Source organism: Mustela putorius, unplaced genomic scaffold, assembly GCF_011764305.1.
Source record: "Mustela putorius furo isolate JIRA1106 unplaced genomic scaffold, ASM1176430v1.1 tig00000224_pilon_pilon_pilon, whole genome shotgun sequence".
NCBI classification, from domain to species: domain Eukaryota; kingdom Metazoa; phylum Chordata; class Mammalia; order Carnivora; family Mustelidae; genus Mustela; species Mustela putorius.
The window spans coordinates 16,303,181-16,325,814 of record NW_025421321.1 but is presented as its reverse complement, the minus strand read 5'-3'; the positions used below and the strand labels follow the sequence as shown (position 1 = coordinate 16,325,814).

General features: G+C 35.5%; 1 protein-coding gene across 1 annotated transcript in view; it reads left to right on the top strand.

Moving 5' to 3' along the window:
* The window catches only part of TMEM131 (transmembrane protein 131), a 210,067-nt gene that overhangs the window by 31,649 nt on the left and 155,784 nt on the right, over positions 1 to 22,634 (top strand). The gene's annotated exons all lie outside the window — the stretch shown is intronic.

Here is a 22,634-nt window from a genome sequence, read left to right as displayed (position 1 = left end):
CCTAATGTTGGAATGCACAGTGTCATCTATATAACGTTCAATCTGAATCTAATTTGAGGCAGTAGTAAAGTAAATGAAGATTGTGGGATATTCTATAAAACATTAGGTCTGGATTCTTTAAAAATATGTTGTCAAAGACAAAAAATATTTGATACTATTCTAATTGAAAGACTAAAGAAACATTACAGCCATTTGTAATGCATGATCCTCAATTGGATTCTGAACTGCACAAAAATATCAAACATTTGGGTCAGCAACTGAGGTAAACCTAAATGTGTGCTGCATATTTTTTTAAATATTATTGGATCAACATAAAACTAGTTGTCCTCCTCTGCCATTCAGAAACCTATCTCAAGACTTGCTAGTGACTTCCAATTGGCCAAATCTGGTGGCTTATTTTAGTCTCTACTTCCCTTTCCTTCCTTCCTCTCTGTATGATAGCTTTTGACATTGTCGAACCTTCCTCTCTTGGCCTCCATGAACGTGCTTTGCTTTTCTGGTCCTCTTTGTCAGATACCTCTACTCTCAGTAACTCCATTGCTCCCGAGGAACGTTCTGCCCTGACTAAACTATATAAGCTTGTCTATAATTACCCTGTCTATGAATTGTATAGACTAGGTTTCTCTACCATTTCTTCCTTGGTGACTTTTTAAAGCTTAGGAGGTTCAGTTTTCATCTGTTTTGGGAATGTTTCCAGTTCTGACCTCTTTCCCCAAGTTCAAACACTGTTATGGGACTGCCTGCGTCAGCATTTTCACTTGCATATTCCATTGTTCTCTTAAATCCTGTAGTCTGAGGTTGAATTAAGCCTTTTTCCTTTCTTCATACTCCCTTCAAAATCTGGTCATCTACCTAGCTTCAGTTGAAAAGGGCTTTAAATCACTAATCTCCAGAGCTTGTGTGTATCACTGTAAAATGCAAAGTCCCAGGCTCAGACCCAGAGAATAGGATTCAGTGGGTTTAGAAGTCAACCCAGAATCCCCATTTTACTGAGCACCAGGGGGATTAGATGTAGGGATCCAAGGACCCATCCTTTGAGAACTGCTGTTTTAATGATCAGTTTAAGGGTTAGTCTACTGGTTCACCATGGGATTCCTCTACCTTCAAGAAGCTAATATTGAGAGGACCCTCTGTCCCCCTTAGTATGGAATATTGTCGAAAAACAGACGAGCTTTCATCCTGACCTTGCTGTTTACATGCTCTGTGGCTTTGAGCAAGTTACTAGAAAAATGGGAAAAAATAACACATAATTTCCAGGGCTTAGCATGGGGTGTGACTCAGCCTCTGCTTCCCTAGCCAGCTTTTTCTCTAATTCTTCCACTGCTTCTTAAATATCAGACCTAGTAAATTTATTTTCTGAAAGTACCATATTTTCTCATACCTCTAATTCCTTTGGCCTATTGTGCTTTTTGGAAGGAAAGCACACCTATCTCTCACTTGTGTTTCACATTTAATCACTACTTGGAGGCATCTGAAGACTTGTGGCTTAATTGGGTGATGGCACACCCGGAGCCCCCAGTACTTGATTTGTTGGTGTTTATCCTTCTTGGTCTGGGAGCTCCTTGAAGACAGGCAATGTCTAGCTGTAGCCCCTAGTCTGTGTGTAGTATTTCCTGTTAAAAGTTTTCTTGTTTGCTTTTTAAATATAAATTATCAGAGTACCTACTATGGCACTAGCTAATTATATCTTGGAGGCCTAATTATGAATTTTCTTCCTTACTTGTTTGTCAACATACTTGGCAGCTGTGACAAAAGGTAGGAAACTTCCCAGCACATTTTCAAAACAGGAAGTCTGTGTTCTTTTGGAATAGAAATTTTAGTGCTTGGACACCCCCCCCCCCAATGTCTGAAGAGGTAACTCGTTTCTTTTTTTAAGTTTAGGTTTGTAATTGACCCACCCCACAATGAGATCATAAAGTAACCTTGCCCTTCCTATCCTGTGAGTTAGCTGGTACCTTCTGTTTATATCCAATGGTTAGTGCCAAAAATGGTATCCTTAGAGCTTTGAAGCAAACCAGCACAGACTAGAGGTAAATTAAGATTTGTGCCTCATTGCTAGAGGAGAAAAATACATATAATGTATTTTTGTATTTGTATAACCATATGATTACATGAAAATATGTGAATAAAATTTAAAAACAAGAACAAAATTAGAAGTCGTAGTATTATTAAATTTTATATTTAAGTAAAACATTAAGTGCTTGGGGATAGTAGGATTTTTGTTTCTTTTTTTTTTTGGTCTGGAACACCAAATTGGTGTCTTCAACTTTTTTTCCTCTTTGTAAAACATCTCACATTTATTTGAACATCTAATTTTATTTTTAAGTTAATGTGTTGAATAATCTTTTAAACTTAAAATTTATGTCAGAGATAGGGAATAAGCTATTAAAGAAGCTATTAAAGACTGATAGTGAATAAAAATACTAAATCATGCTTTTACAAAAATCATGTTTAATAAAAATGTCTAGTTTCCACTGTTTACTGAAAAAGGAAATGTTCTGTAACTCTTTATTTCTAATTATAACACATTCTCATTTTGACATTTATCTGTTTTCCTCCAATTACTACTGGGCCCAAGATAATTTTCCTAACTCTAAGTCTTTTATCCTTTTACCGCTTATGGAGTATGACCTGTCATTTATAAGAATTCCTTGAAAGAAACTAAAATTTAATTTGCTCCTGATACTGATCAGAGTATAGGAGATGAGCACCACATGAGTTAAAACAAAGAATGCAATTTTTTTTTTTTAAAGGGGTGTTATCTGTATAATCAACAAGTTATCTGATGGGACATTGTAACTATTTTATAACTTTCACATTTCTGCTTAGCACAAGCAAAATAAATTGGTTTTAAGATACTAAATACTTATTTCTTATAGGTATCCTGTCCCAGTTGCTATAGCACCATTTGTTGAAAAGGCTATCTTTCCTGTGAATTGCTTCTACACCTTTGTGAGAATCAGTTAACAATTTGTGTGGGTCTGTTCCTGGGTTCTGTGTGGGATCCTATTGATCTCTGCATATCCCTCCAGTTCCACTCTGCCTTTTGAGTGCTTTTAGCTTTATTAATAAGCCTTAATATTGGGTGGAGTAATTCCTTCCACTTTATTCTTATATCTCAAGATTATTTTAGCTACTTCAGGGAATATGCCCTGCTATGTATATTTTAGAATAAGGTTGTCTGTGTTTATAAAATACCTTGCCAAGATATTTGTAGGAATTGCATTAAATCTGTATACAATTTGGGAGAATTGACATTTATACTACATTGAAAACTCTAATCTATCAATACAGTATGCATGTTCATTTATTTAAGTCTTTTTTTTTCATGTCAGCATTTTGTAATTTTAAACACTTTAACAAAATTTTGTTAAGTGTATACCTAAATATTTATTTTGGGGGGGGTTGATTATTATATATTTTGTTAAGTTTATACCTAAATATTTATTTTTGGGGGGTTGATTGTAAATGGTATTTTGTTTTAAATTTTGGTTTCCACATGTTCATTGTTAGTATACTGAAATATGATTGATTTGGGGGTTATATCTTACTACCTTACTAAACTCACTTATTCTAGGAGTTTTGGTGTTTTTTATAGATTCCTTTGAGTTTTCTACATAAACCACCATGCTGTCAGCAAATAGAGACAGTTTTTTTCCCCCTTCCTTCTCTGTACATTTTATTTTTCGTACTGCAGCAGCTAAAATTTCTAATACGGTGGTGAACAAGAGTTGTGAAAGCAATATCCTCACCTTTTCCCCTGTTTTGGGGGGCTATCATTCATTTACTATTAATGATGATGTTAACAGATGCTCTTTTATAGTGTAAAGGAAATTTCATTTTGTTCTTTGTTGAGAATTTGTATAATGAATGGGTGTTGGGTTTTGTGAAAAGCTTTTTCTGCATCATTTGTTTAGATCATGCAGGGTTTTAAAAAAAGTTTATCTGTAGTAGATTCCATGGATTGATTTTTAGATATTTGAGTTAGTCTTTCATATGCTGAATAAATCCTAATCAGTCATGGTATATAGTTCCTTTTTTACATTACTAAATTCAGTTTGCTGGTTTTTTGTTGAGGGTTTTTATATCTAAGTTAATGAGGCATATTGGCCTAGAGTTCTAAAAAAAAATTTTTGTCGTGTTTTTGTCTGGCTTTAGTATCAAGGTAGTATTAACATCGTAAAGTTGGGAAGTATTCCCATTTTCTATTTTCAGGGATAGTTTAAGTAGAATTGGTGCTGTTTCTTCTTTAAGTGTTTGATAAAGATCTTCAGTAAAGTCATCTGTGCCTAAGGATTTCTTTTGGGGGAGATCTTCCAAATTCATTGTATTTAATGACTATAAATATATACTGGCCATCTGCTTCTTGGTTGAGCTTTGGTATTTTGTGTTTTTTCAGGAAGTGTTCAGTTTTTTTAAGTTGTCCAATTTATGAGAGTGAAGTTATTCATTGTATTCTCTTATTAACCTTTTAATGGCTGTAGCGGTTATAGTGCTATCCCCTGCTTCATTCCTGGTATTGGTGATTTCTGTCTTTTCTTTTTAGTGTGTTAGTTTTTTTGGACGCTTATTAATTTTGTTGATTTCTTTTTCCCAAAGAACTAGATTTTGGTGTTCTTTTCTGTTATTTTCCTGTTTTTCAGTTTCATGGATTTTTGTTATTTATATTATTTCCTTCTTTCTACTTTCTTTGGTTTTATTTTGCTCTTTTTTAAAAGAATCCTTTTGTTGTTAATACAGTTAAAATTACTGTTATTTTAAAAATATTTTTAATTTATTCATTTGAGGGAAAGATAGAGTGAGTGAGAGCCCAAGGGAGGGTTAGAGGAAGAGGGAGAAGCAGACTTCCTGCCAAGCAGGGAGTCTAATACAGGGCTCTATCCCAAGACCCTGGGATCATGACCTGAACTGAAGGCAGATGCTTAACCAACTGAGGCACTTAGGAACCCCTAAAAGAATCCTTTTTTGAAGGATTCCATCTTGTTTTATTTATATTGTTTTTAAGTATTGCTTTTATATATTTTTCCTAGTAGTTGTTCTGCACATTACACTACCATTTGTAACTCATCACAGCCTACCCATATCAATGTTTTACTGGTTTGTAGTATTAAAACCTTGCCTTTTTCCTTTTCTTTTTTTTTTCTTATGTAGGCTCATGCTCAGCATGGGGCTTGAACTCAACACCCTGAGATCAAGAACTGCAAGCTGTATGACTAAGCTAGCCAGGTGCCACAAAAACTTGCTTTCATTAAGATACCATTACCCTCCTCATCTTTTAAAATATAATTTCTGCTGGCACCTGGGTAGCTCAGTCTGTTAAGCAATCTGACTCTTGATCTCAGCTCAAATCTTGATCTCAAGGTCATGAGTTCAAGCCCCACATTGGGCTCCATGCTAGGCCTGGAGCCTACTTGGGTAGGTAGGTAGGTCGGTAGATAGAAGCATTTCCTGTCCATACATTGAACACAACAGATGTTGTTATAATTTTGTCTCACCCATCAAGTATGATTTAAGAAACTCCTGAGGAAAGGTAGTCTATTATATTTATCCCTGTTTTTAAAATCTTTCTTTATTCTTTTTTGTTTGTTTGTTTTTCCTCTTTCTTTATTCTTGTTTCCAAATCTGTTTTTATCATTTCCTTTCTTTGGGAGGAGGTTTCTTTAGCCATTCTTTAGGGGTAAGCATGGTAGTGATGAAGTATTTAGGTTCTTTTCATCTGATAATATTTTAATTTTTCTGCCTTTCCTGAAGGATGATTTGCTGGATGTAGAATTCACAATTGACAGCACTTACAAAATGTGCTACTTCCTTCAGGCCTCCGTGGGTTCAGATGAGAAATCCACTGCCCTAAGAATTGCTGTTCTGCTGTAGGTAATATGTCATTTCTCATAGGTTGCTTTTAAAACTTTTTGTCCAGTTTTTGGCAGTTTACTTGTGACATGTCCTGGCATGATCTTTGGGTTTATCCTGCCTGGGATTTGTTTTGAAGGTTTATATCTTTCACCAAATTTGGGGAGTTTTTGATCTTACAGAATCTTCTTTTTAATTCCTTAATTTTCAATTAAGAGCCTTCAGTTTTATAATTGACATTTTTTATAACGTACTTCTTTTTTAATTATTATTATTTAAATTCAGTTAGCCAACATATAATACATCATTAGTTTCAGATGCAGTGTTCATCACTACAATTCATCAGTTGGGTATAACACCCACTGTTCATCATATCACGTGCCTTCCTTAATGCCCATCACCCAACTACCTCATCCTCCCACCCTAAACTTACATTTCTTACCTGAGGTTTGTATTTTTCATTTTTCTCAAAGGAATTTATAACTACTTATTGAAACATTATTATGCATTTTTATTTCCTTTTTTAATATTATGCAGCTTTAAAATCTTTGTCGGGTCCAGCATTGGATTTATCTTAGTTTTGGCTCCGGTTGATTGTCTTTTCTCATTTACATTGTGTGGTCTTGTGTTATAATGAGTCATTTCCTATTGTATTTAAACATGTTTTCTGTTAGGAGACTCTGGGTCAATTTAAATCTTTATTTTACGAAGCATTTACTTTTTTAGGTTTAGTAGGATGGCATAGGCTTACTTTTCCCTGTTCCTCACCTCTAAATAAAACAAAATATCTTGGAAACAACTTAATAGACAAACACTAAAAGATTCTGAAAGGTAGAAAGAAGGTGGACTGGCTAGGGACTTTAGGACTTGAAGGATGACACTATGGTAGATTCCCTGTATTTTCTTTTTGTTTCCTATATATGCCACACTGGAGGGGCCTAAAACTTAGAATTGTCAACAGACATAGACAAACAGAAAAACCAGGAAAGGGGACCTAGCGATGAGATATTTACCCAACGGCATTGATGGTCCTGGTCTGCCCATGGCAATAGAGAGAGAATGGGAAGCTCACTCACCAGTGGGATGACCAAGAAAACAGGCCACAATAAATACTTTTCACCCACAGGCCTGGCATTCCTTTACCCAGTCATGTAATCATACCATGGGGACCAAAGGAAGTGCCTTCCACCCCTTTGTGTCCCCAGAAGTTACCCACTGGGAGCTCAGGCAGGGCTAGAAGAGTGAAACAGTTAAGCATAGCATTACAAAGCCTTGTTACAAAACTAAATTGTCTTTTGAACTATTGGCCACAGAAGTAGACCAGAACCTACATGCCAAATTTAAATGAGACCATGTTTTTCTAACCACTTTAGATCAGTTTCACATAATCAAAGGGAATTTTGCCATTTAAAATATGTCAGATGGGGCGCCTGGGTGGCTCAGTGGGTTAGGCCGCTGCCTTCGGCTCAGTTCATGATCTCAGGGTCCTGGGATCCAGTCCCGCATTGGGCTCTCTGCTCAGCAGGGAGCCTGCTTCCCTCTCTCTCTCTCTGCCTGCCTCTCTGTCTACTGTGATCTCTCTCTGTCAAATAAATAAATAAAATCTTTAAAAAAAATAAAATAAAATATGTCAGATCGTATTTAATGTGAGTCTCCACCATCACTTGAGTTGTTAGTGTATTTGTATCCCTTTGGTTCCATTCCTTTTTTTTTTTTTTTTTTTTTACCTTTTTTAAGATTTTATTTATTTATTTGAGAGAGAAAGAGCAGGAACAGGATGAGGCGCAGAGGGAGAAGCACACTCCCCGCTACGCAGGGAGCCCAATGACGGGCTCAGTTCTGGCACTCCATGATCCTGACTTGAGCTGACAGCAGAGGCGCTCCTCTTTGGTTCTGTTCTTATTGGTCAGTCATTTTAATTTTAAAATGGGAAAAAAAAAAAAAAAGGGCGACTCTGGTAAATCCTAAAACTATGTTCTCTAGGAAATGAGTTCCTCTTGGTTTGTTGGCTATGTCCTAGTTCACTGTACTTCCCCCTCTATTGTAAATTTAGGCTGTTATGATGCCATTAGTGTCTCATAAAGTTAATTCCTCTTTTTGAATTTATTGGCTCAAATTTTAGTAATCTTTGGTTACAGGTTTACAACTGAGTAGTTTTTAATTGTGTTGTGTAAGACTGGTTTGGAATCTGAGCTAAAAAGTTAGGATGTAGGTGTGTAAATACAGGGCTCTAGGAATTAGCAAACTGGTGTCCTAGTACTGGCTCTGAACTCATTCGACTTCTGTGAGATTTCTAAGGTACCCTTAATGTTTAAAAAAAAAAAGAGAGAAAAAAAAAGTCAAACACTATTTCTGCAAGGTTGCTGAGATTTACTGTATCCCCAGTCTGTTACCACATGAGCGAGAATATCCTGTAGAGAGGCCCTTGCCTGATGGTCTTTACTGGAGTCTGGAGGGGTACCAAGAGGGATAGGAGGTTTAGGCATGTGGGCTCAGAGCATACTGGAGAGAGGACTGGGGCTCCAAAGCCACAGAGACGTGTTTGGAATAAGGTAGGAATGTCTGTGAACTATAGAACTGGTACCCTCAAATATTGACGAAATTTTTAAATTGAAGCATAACTTCTATTCATTCATTAAAGAATATACATCCTTAAATACGGGTTTTTACATTTTTATATATGTATATACTTTATAATTGTCATCTAGATGAAAATGTAGGATACAAATCTTTGCCAGTATTTTTCACTGGGAAAACCTTTTTCCCATTTGCTGCTTTGTATATTTAAAGGTTGTATTTATTTGTTGGAGCACATGTGCACGTGCAGGATGGGGGAGGGACAGCGGGGGAGGGAGAGAGAATCCCCAAGCAGACTTCCTGCTGAGCAGGAGCCCAGTGTAAGGGACCTTGAGGTCACGACCTGAGTCAAAATCAAGAGTCAGCTGCTTAACCAACTGAGCCACCTAGGTGCCCCACCCATTTACTGCTTTGATGCTATGGTTAAATATTGGTTTGATAGGCGTTTATTTGTCTGTCTCATTTGTGTTAAAATTTTGGATATTCTACAAGATTCTGTTTAGCTTAATGAGATTGATAGCCATCATCATCACATGAAAGTTAGGTATTTCTGAGGGGAAATATTTCAATGTAATAGGCTGGTTGAGTATGCAGGTGTAAGGAATAAGAAAAGGAGAATGGTTATGCTTATGAAGAAAATTCCCTCCATATAGTTAAGATGAGATGTGATTTGGAATCCTTCAAAAACTGTTGTATAAAAAGAACCAAAGAACCAAAGAAACAGACCATGTGTAGAATACAGAAAGGAATTTTAACTTTTTATAGGAAGGTTTGTTGCAGTAAATTGACATATAATAAGCCGTACACATTTAAAATGTGCAGTTTGAATTTCAACCCATGTATAAACAGGTGAAACTGTCACCCCACTAAAGATAATGAACATTATTCACCCTCCTACTAAAGTTTCTTTGTGACCCTTTGTAATCTACTTCCTACTCCTTTAGACCCAAGCAACTTCCCTTTTGTTTTCTGTTTAATAATTATAGATCAGTGTGCATATTCTAAAATTTTATATAAACAGATCCCATATAGTATGTATTTTTTGTCTGCCTTCTTTATTTTTATTTATTTATTTATTTATTTATTTTTTGGACAGAGAGAAATGACAAGTAGGCAGAGAGTCAGGCAGAGAGAGAGGGGGAAGCAGGCTCCCCGCCGAGGAGAGAGCCCAATGTGGGGCTCGATCCCAGGACCCTGAGATCATGACCCAAAGGCAGAGGCTTAACTCCCTGAGCCACCCAGGTGCCCCTGTCTGCCTTCTTTTATTCAGCATAATTATTTTGAGATTCATTCATGATATTTTATGTTTTAATAGTTTGTTTCTTTTTAATGCTGAGTAGTATTCCATTGTGCGGTTATACTACAATTTGTTTATTCATGTGTTCATTGATGGGAATGTGGATAATTTCCTCTTTAGAGCTATTCCAGGTAAGGCTTCATATAGTACTCATCTACAGATCTTTGTATGCACATGTGTTTCATTTTCTTCTGGGTAAATATCTAGGAGTAGAATGTCTGGAGCATAATGCAACTTTAAGAAACTGCTAACCTAGACACCTGAGTGGTTCATCTGATTAAGCATCTTACCTTTAGCTCAGGTCATGATCTCAGGGTCCTGGGATCAAGTCCTTTGTTGGGCTCCCTGCTCAGCACAGAGTCTGCTTCTCCCATTCCCCTTGTTCCTCCCCGCTACTCATGCTGTCTTTCTGTCAAATAAATACGTAATAAAATCTTTAAAAAAAAAAAAAAAGAGGAAGATATGCTAACCTGTTTTCCAGAGTGGTTGTATCATTTTATATTTCCATCAGCATGTGTTAGACTTCTAGTTTCTCCACATCCTTACCAACATTTGGTATGTTAAGAAATTTTAATTTTAACTTTAGTCATTTTATTGGGTTATGTATCGGTATCCTCATTGTATTTCTAATTTGTTTTTCTTTTCTTTTTTTTTTTTTAAGATTTTATTTATTTATTTGACAGTGAGAGAGAGATCACAAGCAGGCAGAGAGGCAGGCAGAGAGAGAGGGGGAAGCAGGCTACCCACTGAGCAGAGAGCCCCATGTGGGCCTCAATCCTAAGACTCTTGAGATCCTAACCTGAGCAGAAGCCAGAGGCTTAACCCATTGACCGACCCTGATGCCTTCTAATTTGTTTTTCTTGAATGAGAATTTTGACCATATTTTCATATGCTTTTTTCCCCCCGGACCATTTATAGTATCTTTGCTTGGACGTTTGTTTAAATCTTTGTGCATTTAAAAAATTGTGTTGTTTTCTTAAAATTTAATTGCATGAGCTCTTTACGTATTCTGGACACAAATCTGTTGTCTGAAAAATGTTTTGTCAAGTATTTATTTCCAGTCTGTGTCTTCTGTGTATACTTTTGTAACAGCATCTTTTAAAGAAAAGTTTAAAAAACAAAATTAAGTGAAATGCATCTTTTTGTATTTATATATAGTTATATATAGTTAATGACTTTTTATATCCTACTTAAGAAGTCTTTGCCAAACCTAAGGTCACTATAATTTTCATGTTGATCTCTAGCAGTTTTGGAGTTTTAGCTCTTAACGTTAAGTGGACATTTACTGTAGCATGATACATGGCTTTTTTTTAAAAGAGTAAACATGTTTAGACACCCAAAATTTTATAAGTCTTGCGTAAATATTTATGTTTTAAACTTCTCATTTGGAATATTTTCAAGTTTTCAGAAAATTTCTAAGAATCAAAACAGAATTAAGAATACTCACATTATTCACCTATTATTTGAATAACTGTCAAATTGTTTTTAAAAGTAGCTGCTCCATTTTTTTACTCCCACCAGCAGCTTACTGGTTTCCAGTTTCTCCACATCTTGGCCAATGCCTGTTATTGTATACTTTTTTGATTATAGCCATCCTAGAATGTGTGAAGTGGTATCTTATTTCTTACTTTGGTTTTGATTTGTTTTTCTCTGAGGACTGTTCTTGAGTGTCTTTTCATGTGTTTATTGGCTATTCCCCTGCCCTCCCCCCCTTTTTTTTAAAGAAATGTTTATTCAGATTCCTTGTCTATTTTAAAAAATTGATCCCAATTGGTCTTTTTTTTTTTAATTGAGTTGTGAATGTTCTCTGTATGTAGTCTGTGTACATATCTTTAACAGATGTATCATTTGCAAAAATTTCCCATTCTGTGGGTTATCTTTTTTACTTTCTTGATTGTGCCCTTTGAAGCATAAAGGCTTTTATTCTGAGGTCCAGTGTGTCTGTATTTGTCTTTGATTGCTTAGCTATCTCAGATGAAAAGTATTGCCTAATCCAAGGTTGGGAAGACTTCACTTGTTATCTTCTAAGGGTTTTATAGCACTTAAACTCAGATTTTCGATCCATTTAGAGTTGCTTTTTGCATGTGGTTTGAGCTGTAGAGTCCAGCTTCATTTTTTTGCATGCAGTTAGTCAGTTTTCCCAACATCGTTTGTTGAAAAGACCATCCTTTGCTCCCCTGAATTTCTTGGCACGCCTTCATAAATCGATTGCTCATAAATGTGATTGATCTTTCTGGACTCTCAGTTCTATTCCATTAATCTGTACATTTATCTTAATTCCTACTACCACACTGTCTTGATTAGTGTAGCTTTGTTACGCTAAGTAAGTTTTGAAATCAAGAAATGTGAGTCTTCCACTATGTTCTTTTTCAAGATGGTTTTGGCTATTATGGGTCCCTTGCATTTTCTTAAGAATTTTAGGGTCAAATTATCAATTTAGAAAAAAGCAAGCAGTTGGGGGGAATATAGCAATCTCAGCATTGCTAAGTTTTGCAAACTTTTAACACCAAGTGTCTTCCCATTTATTTAGATTATCTTCTGCATATGTTGCTGGGTGTGGTTTGCTGTATTTTGTTGAGAACTCAGTATCCATATTCATAAGGGATATTGGTCTATAGTTTCTTTTCTTGTGATGGCTTTATCTGATTTTTGGTTTCAGAGTATTAAGACCTCATAGAAAAAGTTGGGAACTGTTTCCTTCTCTGTTAAAATTTGGAGGAGTTTGTGAAATACTGTTGTTAATTCTTTAAACATTTGGTAAAATTCATCAGTGAAACTATATGTCCCTAAGCTTTTTTTTGTAGGAAGATGTTTTGATTACTAATTCAACCTCTTGTTATAAATCCATTCAGATTTTCTGTTTATTCTTCAGTTAATTTCAGTAGTTTGTGTCTTTCTAGGTATTTATTTGTTCATTTCATATGGGCTGAGTTGTTAGTGTGTAGTTGTTGCTAGTTACTCTTCTTTAATTACTTCTCTGTAAGGTTCTTTTTTATTTCTGTTAGGTCTGCAGTCATATTCCCTGTTTCATTCATGAATTTTTTGTTTGCCTAAGCTAAAAATTTGTCAGTTTTGATGTTTTCAAAAGAACCATATTTTTGTTCATTAATTTCTCTTTTCTCAATTTTATTTATTTTCACTCTAACTTGTATTATTTTCTTCTTTCTACTTAGGTTGGGCTTGATTTGCTCTTTTTCTAGTTTCTTAAGATGGTAGGTTAGGCTGTTTGAGATCTTTGTTTTATTTTAATATAGACACAGAACAGCTATAAATTTTCTTCTAAGCCCTGTTTTCCCTGCATTTTGTAAGTTTTGGTATTTTGTGCCTTGGTTTTTGTTTCTTTCAAAATATATTTTCTAATTTTTCTTCTGATTTCTTATTTGACACATTAGTTATTTAGGATTTTTTTTTCTTCTAGGTATTTATTTAAATTTCATATAGTTAACATACAGTGCAATATTAGTTTCAGTTGTAGAAATTAGTGGTTTATCATTTACATACAATACCTAGTGTTCATCACAGGTGCCCTCTTTAATACCCATTGCCTATTTAACCCATTCCCCTTCCCACCTCCCTTCTGCTAATCACTTCATTCTCTATAGTTAAGAGTGTGTTTCTTGATTTGCCTCCCTCGCTCTTCTTTTCCTCTTTGTTCATTTGTTTCATTTCTTACATTCCACATATGAGTGAAATCATGGGGTATTGGTCTTTCTCTGAATTATTTTGTTTAGCACAATACTCTATCTCCATCCACATTGTTGCAAATGGCAAGATTTCATTCTTTTTTATGGCAAGTAATTCCATTGCATGTGTGTGTATGTATCACATCTTCTTTATCCATTCATAGGATTGTTTTTTGATTTCCACATACTTTCTGAGTTTCCTTCGCTATACCGCGTTATTGGTTTCTAATTTTAGTCGATGTTTTCTATTTGGTGAGACAACATTCTCATGTTTTCCCTTAGGATTTGTTTTTTTGGCATATATTTTCCTTTGTTTCTAACATACTTAATTTATGGAACATTTTTTTCCTAATAAGTCCTATGTCTAGACTTCCTTAGGGACAGTTTCTCTCCACTGTATTTTTTCCCTGTGTATAGGCCACATTTTGCCCCCCCCTTTTTAAATATTGCTTATAATAGTTGACTAAAAACTAGGGAATTTCAGTTGCTGCACTTTTTAGTTTGATTTTCCAACAAATTCATTTTCCTTATTAATATTCTTTGTGGGACATCATTTTCATACTTTTAGTTCTTTACCCATGGTTTCCTTTAATTCTTTGAACATTTTTAATACAGGTGACTTGAAGTGTTTAATAATGCCAGCATCTGGGCTTTTTCAGCAGCACTTTCTATTGAATATCCCTTCTCCTTTGTATGGGCCATACATTTGCCTTTCAACTTTATATTGAGAACTGGACATTTAAAGTAATATGTAATGTGGCAACTGACAATCAGATTTTTCCCCTTCCCAGGTTTGTTGTTGTTGCTATTTGTTTCTTTTGTTGTCTTTTCTGAACTAATTCTTTTAAGTCTCTTATTTGTCATAAATGGTCAGTGCAGTTGGCTTGGTTAGTCTTATGGTCAGCCAGTAAATTGAACAGAGGTTCCCTTAAATGCCTGGAATGAGTAATTCTCTCAGTCTCTGCTGAGAGGCTCTTGCAGCACACGTTCACTATCCAGGCAGTTGACCATTAGGCCTTAGCCTTCACATCCTGCTCACACAGAGCCTCAGTCAGGTATGAGAGCATTTAGGCCTTCAGGTCTTTCCTGAGTATATGTACAGCCCCCTTGCACATGGTCTTCTAGATTGCCTAGAAGATGTTATAGCTTTCTGGTTTTTGGTTTTTTAAGATTTTATTTATTTGGGAGAGAGAGAGAGAGTGCTCAAACAAGGGGTAGGGGCAGAAGCAGAGGGAGAAGCAGGCTCCCTACTGAGCAAGAAACTCTATGCTGGACTTGATCCCAGGACTTTGGAATAACCACCCAGGAAGAAGGTGGACGCTTAACGAATGGAGCCATTCTGGCGACCCAAGATGCCATAGCTTTTTATAGCCCATATGGACATCTCATTCCCAACTTTTCCTTTTAAAAAGCTCTAGCATTGGGTTATCCTTTGGCCTTTTATCCATCACCTCAGGCTACCTAGATTGTCTCAATGGCAACATCTTGTGAAAGAACACTACACTATCATGACTTGGGTATTGACATTCTGATAGCTGAGTTTAATTTTTGCCATTCTCATAATGTGGTTTTAGTTTGCATTTCCCTGTTGGCTAATGATGTTGCATGCCTTATCTTGCACTCATTTTGCCATCTTATTACTTATTTTGGTGAAACGTCTGTTTCTCTTTTGCCTCTTTTCTAATTGGATTATTTCTTCAGTTTTGAGAGTTATTTGTATATTCTAGATTCTATCGCTTTGTTGAATATATGTTTACACAAATATCCACTCCAGTTTTCACCTTTTGTAGTTTTTGCCCTTGTCTTAACAGGGTCACTGGAGGGTAAAAGTTCTAGATTTTGATGAGGTACAGTTTTTCAGTTTTATCTTTCCTGAATTGTGATTCTGGTGTCAATTCTAACAACTCTTTTCCTAGCCTTGGATCTTGAAGATTTTTTCATTAACTATTTTTTTAAGGTGTCACAGTTTTGCATTTTAGATCCATGATCCCTTTTGAGTTAGTTTTGTAAAGAAGTGAGATTAAGGTATTTTGGTTCTTGCCTATGGATGTCTAGTTGCTTGTTTGTTTGTTTGTGTGTTTTGGAAAAGTTGTACTTTGTCCAGTGAATTACTTTTGTAGTTTTGTCAAAATCAGGTGGGGATATTCGTTTGGGTCTACTTCTAGGTTTTCTTTCTGTCTGAGTGGTTTATATGTCTATTTGTCCACAATAGCATGCTCTAATGATACAGGTATTGTAAGATATAATATCTGTTAGAGTGATACCTCCCACTTCATTCTTATTTTTGAAGATTGTTTTAGTAATTCTTGGGTTTATGCCTTTCCATCTAATTTTTAAAATAAGCTTGTGTTAGTCTGCAAATAATCATCCTGGTATTTTCATAGGTTTTGTGTTAAATCTATAGGTTTGTGTGGGAAGAATTGACATCTTTACTATTTTGACTCTTCTAATCCATGAACATGGTATATCTCCACATTTATTTCAGTCTTTTAAAGATTTTTTTCCATTGGCATTTAGTGTATTTAGGTATATTATTCTGTACTTGTTATCTTAGATTTAATATCTAATTTTTTCATGTATTTAAAAAATGGTACGGTGGTTTTAATTTTGGTTTCCATATGTTTGTTGTTAATATGTAGAAATGCAGTTGATTTTGGGGATTTGACCTTTATTCTGCAACTTTGCTAATTTGCTTATTAGATATAGGTGGTTTTTTATTTGTTTGCTTTTGAGTCATTGGGATTTTTATATAGATAGTTATGTAACCTGCAAATAGAGATAGTGTTATTTCTTTTCCAGTGTATAGGTTTTTCTTTTTCTTGCTTTGTTGTAGTGACTAGAACTTCTGTTATTGTGATGTTCCCAGTCTCATTCTTTAACCATTAAGTAAGGTATTACCTGAAGGTTGAGGTAGATCTACTTTTCTCCAATCTTGTTGAGAATTTTTGTTATGAGTGTGTGTTGGGTTTTCTCAAATACACTTTCTGTTTCAGTCAGTATGGTCAAGTAATTTTTCTTCTGTAGCCTCTTAATAGTGTACAATAGTACACTAAAATATATTGTACAAGACTGGCTTAAATCTTAAAAACAACTTAAATAAATCTCATTGGTCATGATGTGTAATTTTTTTATACATTGCTGGATTCAATTTGTTAATAGTTTGTTAATAGTTGTGTTTTTGTGTTTTGTTTTTTGGTCCAAGTTAATGAGATGTAGTGTGTAGTTTGGTTTTTTTTTTTTAATTGTCTGCAGGAATTAAAAAAAAACTTTAACACATATGTAACACAAACCACTATTATTTTTATAGAGTAACATTAATTATATTCACTGTTGTGCCATCATTACCGTTATCTATTCAAAACTTTTTCATCATCCCAGACAGAGACTCAGTGGCCATTAAGCAACAACTCCCACTCCCCCTTACTTCATCCCCTGGTAACCTCTGATGTATTTGCTGTCTCAGTAAATTTGCCTGTATTAAATATTTCATTTAATATTTAATTAAATATTTCATTTAAGTGGAATCACAATATTAGTCCTTCGGGGTCTGATGTATTTCACTTAGCATAATATTTTCAAGGTCCATCCGTGTTTGTAGCATATATGAGAACTTCATTTTTATTGCTGAATGATATTCCATTGTATTTATATATCTGGTTTTGTTTGTTCACTCATCTGTTGGTGGACACTTGGGTTGATTCTATTATGTATGGATACTACTTAAATTTTTTATTTTAGCAGGCAGTCAGCCTGTTTAGGTTTATCACAGAGATCCTTTTGTGAGCTATGGTTGCAGAATAGTTTAAGAGCCTTTATATTATTATTTTGATCTGCTTGTTTTATATAGTGCCTCTAGTGCTCCCCCTAATCCCTGCTTGTGCTGGGAAGGGGGACCATAGTAGGATATGCTTCAATGTATTAGTGATTTTCTGTTGCTTATTTAGAGTAGTTGGTGGTTCTCAGACATTCATTTTAAAACTTAGAGTTTATTGATCATTTTATATAAATTAAGCATTTCAGGATAAAATGAAAATTAATTATGATATTTTATCATAACTGTGAGGTTAATTTTGAAAATATATGTGCCACACCTCTTTGGATATGTGGTGTGTATCTGGCTTATCTGAGTTGCATAAATTTATCTTTTGATTTGGAGTAAATAACATGGACACAGCCTTTTATGGGGTTGGTAATATTGAGTGATCTTGGTAAAATTAGAATTTGACATATATAAATTCCTTTGTACTTTTAATGTGGGAAGAAGATAACAGGTATATATTACGTCTTTCAGGTAAGAAAATTAATGAGGGGGAGAAACAAGGTTTCAGTCAGGGTATCTTTACAGATAGAAGGGACCCACACAAATCTAGTCCAGAATGTTTAAAAATTTTTGTTAGTGATTGTATGTTGCAATAAAATCCTGAGCAAGTGTAACTGTAAAAGATAATATCATTAACAGTGATGAATTCTGAAATAATAATGCCATTATTTTAACCAGTTTTTTTTTTTATCTGCCGTTTTTCAGACTTTGTGCTAGATGACAAGCAAACCAGGAACAAGTGATGAGTTAGAATAGGGCAGATGATAGAGGATGACTGAGAGCTGCTTGGAACAGTCATGGGAAACCTGGGTCAGCGATGGTGTTCTGGGAGAGACTTGAAGGAGAAGACACTAGCCAGGAGAAGAATATTCCAGGCAGGGTGGTGGTTTGACCCAGGATTTGAGTGCCCTTCCAAGTCCTGCCTGTGTGGCCCTTTCTTTGCTTCCTAGTTATTAAAAAAAAGTCACTTACCTAACTAGCCCAACCTCCTTCCCTATGGGTAAGGAGACCATGAAGGCTAGAAGGTAGAGAGTCAGTGGTGACAGCCTAGAATTCCAGTGCCTGGTATACATACACGCACACACACACACACACACACACACACCCATATGACACATATTTCTACTGCTTATTTACATTCATTGTTTTCATCAATTATTTCCAAAGATGTGTGAAAACAGGCAGATTGTAACATTCAGGAAAAGAAATCTCTAGCTAAAAAAAAGAAATTACAGTAGAGAAAAATTTGCCTTTAAAGCAAAGGTATTTTGCTTGTGTCATTCATTACTAAATGAAATTGGGAAGTAAACAAACTCAATTTCTAAACTTCTGTTTTGAAAGTGATTAAAGACTGACAAATGGAGATTTTTACACTGTATGGAAATGTCTTTATTCCTCTCAGACATCATGGAAATGTGGGCGGATACAGGGACCTTAAAGTATATCTTACGGAGCCCAGGTACACAGAGTTAATGCCTTCAAAATCATAAAAGCCAGAAATAGAAATCCCTTCCTTCTTTCCTCACTTGTTATTGGAAATATATGCCAGAATTTTAGAAATTAGGTTGCTTCAAGGTACCATTAAGTCATAATGTCAAATTTACTTTGTAAGTAAATAGTGATAGGTTTAGACCATAGATTCTGGGGTCCTTTTGCTGAAATTTATAGTCTGACTCTAGCCACTTTTCTTGCTGGGTGTCCTCAAGCATAGCCACATTGTGCCTACTTATTTTAAAATGGAACCTCTAATGTCTGTGTCATACCTTTAGTTTGAAGGCTAATAGTAATATAGTGATGATAATTATTGGATATTATTCTCATTTCTATTACATCTGGTTGCTGTTTGAACTGGGGAACATTGGGACAATCTGGGATTCATTTAAAATACAAAATTAGGGGGAAAGTTCTTAGGAGAGGAAATAGCTGTAAGTTGTGGTTTTGAATCCAGAAACAGGGGAATTTGGCTTGCGTAGGTTACTTTTTGTATTTCACAGCCCAACACTGTTAACGCTTTAAATGATTAAGTACTTACCTGGTGTCAGTTGTATTTTTCTAGGCATAAAATTCGAAGTTCTTATAACTGACCATTTAAAGGGAAATATCTTAGCTTTATTTCATGCCTGTGTTGAATCTTACTCATTTCTATATCTTTTAAGGGAAACTGATGATATATGACACAGTATTTTCCTTTTAGGTCTTTATGAAATAGCTGCTGTTACTAACTTTTTCAACTAAGGTAATTCATGTTTTTTAAAAAGCTCCTAATTAAAAATACAATACAACCAAATATATTGCTGTCATTATCTTTATGTAGGAAAGTTCTCCTCAATTAGCTAAAGGTCTGATATAGCTTGATGATGGGAAGTTAGGTGATAGTCATTATATCATAACTCTATCTATCATAACTCTAATAGCAGCCTCCAAATAGATCATGTTTCTGGTACTTTCTTACTGAAAGCTTCCAACTGGGAGCTCCTACTTTATGTCTCTTCCATTGTGAGCATCTAGCTCTTCAGCTAAATCTTGTTAGTTCATTGTGTTCTTACATCAGTAAATCTGTCTTCAACAGGAGTATAACTGAAAGATGTTTTCTGGATCATCTAAATTTCAGTTTATGTTAAAAGGTAGAGGAAGGGAGGGTAATGGGCTGGGTATGGATCTGAAACTAACCACAAGCTAGGACTAGATAACAAACCGGAAAGAGATCATTTGCATCAACAAATGCAAATACTGGTACTTGCATCTGAGCAAAAAAGGTGGGATTTCCCTCATGCATTCAGTATTTATGAAGTGTTCTCTACATTGAGAACTGATGGGGAATGAGCAGTGGAGCAGACTGACACAGAACTTCCCCAAAATAAAATTGGTATGTGGTTCCTAAAACAAGGGAAAAGTAATACTCGGCAGGTAGGAAATACCATTCAGTTAGGTAACGTGATCTAATTAGCTGGTATCCTACCTTGCTGCTCAGCTTTAGTCAGGCTGGAAAAGCCAGGTATATGGGATGAAATAGTAAGCAGCTTTCCTGACGAATACTCAAAAGACCAAGAAAGAGGAGTCAGTGAATGTTGTTTTTTAAAAGTCAAATTTTTATTTCACTAAAGTTTTTTTTGTGGGGCTCAAACTCACAAACCCAAGATCAGGAGTCACATGCTCTTCCGACTGAGCCATCCAGGCAGCCCCCCGAAATAAACTTACTTTAAAACACCTTTAGATTTATATAAACACCTTGAAGATACCACAATTTCCATCCTCCCCACCCTTTCCCCTATTAACACCTTACATTAATATAGTAACTTTTTTTAAACAAATAACTGGTATTAATGCATGATTATTTTTTTTTAAAGTCTTTATTTATTTATTTGACAGACAGAGATCACAAGTAGGCAGAGAGGCAGGCAGAGAGAGGAGGAGGAAGCAGGCCCCCTGCTGAGCAGAGAGCCCAATGTGGGGCTAGATCCCAGGACCCTGAGACCATGACCTAAGCTGAAGGCAGAGGCTTTAACCCACTGAGCCACCAGGTGCCACACAGTGCATGATAAAATAAAATCCTGTTCAGATTTTCTTAGTTTTTATGTAATTTCCTTTTTCTTTTCTAGGATCCGCCCCTAGGTAACATATTACATCTAGTAGTCCTATCCGCTTAGGCTGCACCAGTCTGTGATAGACAGTCTCTTAGACTTGACTTCTTTTTGGTGACTTTGACAGTTTTCAGAAGTACTGCTCAGATATTTTGTAGAATGTTTCTTGGTTGGGATTCTCATAATGAGACTGGAGTTATGTGATTTGGGGAGGAAGACCACAAAGATAAGATACCATTTTTATTATGTCATATGAAGGATACGTACTGTCAACATGACATTTCACTTGGGATGTTGACCTAGATCATCTGACTGAGGTCACATTTGTCAGATTTCTCCACTGTAAAATTACTCTTTTTTCCCCTCCTTTTCATACTGTTTTTGGAAGGAAGTCCCTATGTGCATCCCACACTTGTTAAAAGGTGGGGAGTTGTCCTCCATCTTCTAGATCCATAAATTATTTAGAATTCTGCCTGGGAGTCTTGTATCTTCTCCTCCATTTATTTATTTATTCAATCATTTATTTATATCAGCATGGACTCATGGCTATTTATTTTATATTTTGGGCTGTAATCCAAAACTGTTGTACTGCTCAAGTTGTTACAGGTTTGGCTGTATGGGAACTCTTTCTGTTAATTCTTATATCCCTTTGACAAATTCTCATCAGTACAGTATTTTGGGGTTTTTTTGGATGGTTAGCACTTGCTGGGGTGTCATTACTTATAGGCCCTCTCAACTGACAAAGCAAGAAAATATGTGTATGCTAATAACCCTTTCATACACACATATTTATGAATATTTCTATACATAACATGAATATTTCTATACATCTATATTAAACTAAATATGAGTTCATATTGATGTTGCCAACTCAGTTCAGTACCACATGGATCATGATCGCTTCTTCCCCTTGCTTTGGCATACACTCTAAATCCAGTCTGATTTTCACTTTCTGTGTCTTTAATTGTTCAGTTCCAGTAAACATGGAAGTGACATGAGAATTGTTAACCCAAGCTCCCATGGGAAATGACTTTATCAATTAGGGTATAGTGCTTACAGTTTCTTTTCCTTTTGGGCTTTTACCTTTAGTCTTATAGATTCCACTCACTTTCGCATGACTCATGTTAGCACCTTTCTCCATTCTAACCCACACTTCAGTAAGGTGGTTTCATACATTTGTAATATAGTTAAATTATTTTGTCATATTCATTTCATCTCAGGACCCCCTGGTTTCCTAAATGACTTTTTAAATTGCATACAGTAAGTTCACTCTAAAGTTCTGTCTTGATGAATGCATAGTGCTGTGTAGCTTCCATTCCTGTGTCCTTCAGAATAGTTCCACTGCTCTGAAAGATTTCGTTTGCTTCACTTACATCTTCTTTCCTCTTCCCAAACTTCTATCAATCATTGGTCTTTTTACCATCTCTGTAGTATAACCCTTTCCAGAGTGTCATACACTTGGAATCAAACAGTATGTAGCTTTTTATTTCACTTTTTATCACTGAATAATACTTCATTTGTGGAGGGACTGTAGTTTATCTACTTGTCTATTGAAGAACATCATCTTGACTGTGTTCAGTTTAGAGTGATTATGAATGGAACTGCTATACAGAATTGCTTGCAGCTTTTTGTATGGATATAAGTTTTCATATGAGTTGGGTGAATACCTGTGAGTACAACAATCAGACCATATGATAAAAGTATGTGAGCTTTTTAAATATCTTGTCTTTGCATTGTACATAGTTTCTTGGAGTGCAATAATCTCCCTTTCCCATTTTCTTTGCCTGTTCTCCCTCCAAGTCTCTTTTAACTGTTGATTCCAGGTC